This window comes from Gossypium arboreum, chromosome 10 (genome assembly GCF_025698485.1).
Source record: "Gossypium arboreum isolate Shixiya-1 chromosome 10, ASM2569848v2, whole genome shotgun sequence".
Lineage (NCBI taxonomy): Eukaryota > Viridiplantae > Streptophyta > Magnoliopsida > Malvales > Malvaceae > Gossypium > Gossypium arboreum.
The window spans coordinates 8,410,173-8,411,325 of record NC_069079.1 but is presented as its reverse complement, the minus strand read 5'-3'; the positions used below and the strand labels follow the sequence as shown (position 1 = coordinate 8,411,325).

At 39.4% G+C, this 1,153-nt stretch overlaps 1 non-coding gene across 1 annotated transcript; it reads left to right on the top strand.

Moving 5' to 3' along the window:
• The first annotated feature begins 1,046 nt into the window (after positions 1-1,046).
• On the top strand, positions 1,047-1,153 carry LOC128283053 (small nucleolar RNA R71). Its single transcript, XR_008273394.1, has one exon. It is a non-coding gene; the product is annotated as a small nucleolar RNA R71 (small nucleolar RNA).

The following is a 1,153-nucleotide window of genomic DNA, read 5'->3' as shown; positions in this document are numbered from 1 at the left end:
CCTCATCCAATTTCCGTTTATTTGCTAAAAGCTCCTTTAAAAATTTAACTGCATTCGGCAGCTGTGAAAGAGCTTCAATAAACGGTAAGTTAATATGTAATTTCTTTAATAATTTAAGGAATTTACCAAATTGTTCGTCCGTGTGGTCTTTCCTTGTCGCACTCGGGTATGGCACACGAGGTTTATATTCTCTCCTTACCGTTTTTTACTCACTGTGGTTCATCTCACTTTTACCTTTACTTACCACAATTCCTTGCCTCGGTTCTGGTTCTGGTTCTGGTTCAACTAACCATTCCTCATCACGAACGGTAATCGCGTTAAACTGTTCCCTTGGGTTAGATTTGGTATTACTCGGCAAATTACCTTGTGGTCGTGCAAAAATCATCTTTACCAACTAGCCTATTTGATTCTCGAGCCCTTGATTTGATACTTGTTGATTTTTAAGAGCTGTCTTGGTGTTTTGGAAACGTGTTTTAGATACCGCTATAAATTTCGTTAGCATCTCCTCAAGGTTCAGTTTCTTTTCTTGCTGGTAAGGTGGTTATTGAAAACCCAGATGATATTGTGGCCTTTGATTTCCTTGACCACCCTACGAGAAATTGGGATGGTTCCTCCAACCTGTATTATAAGTGTTACTATATGGGTTATTTTGAGGTCTAGAGTTATTACCCATATAGTGGACTTGTTCCTCCTCGGTGCCAGGGTTGAAGGGTGGATAATCTGGGTTGTGCATTCCTCCATTTGAATCACACCTCATCACTGGATATACCTGAGTAGAACCATATAAACCATAAATCTTTTTATTTAAAAGTTCTACCTGGTTTGATAACATAGTGACTGCATCGAGGTTGAAAATACTGACTGCTTTTGTCGGCTTTGTTCTCATGACTTGCCACTGATAGTTATTCTGTGACATCTTTTTAATAAATCCATAAGCCTCTTCAGGTGTTTTGTTGTTTAAAGTTCCACCAGCGGCAGCGTCGATAAGTTGCCTTGTTGAGGGGTTCACACCGTTGTAAAACGTCTGAACCTGTAACCATAAAGGTAACCCATGGTGAGGGTATCTTCTCAACAGATCCTTGTATCTCTCCCATGCATCGTAGAGTGTTTCTAAATCCATCTGCACAAAAGAAGAAATATCATTCTTTAATTT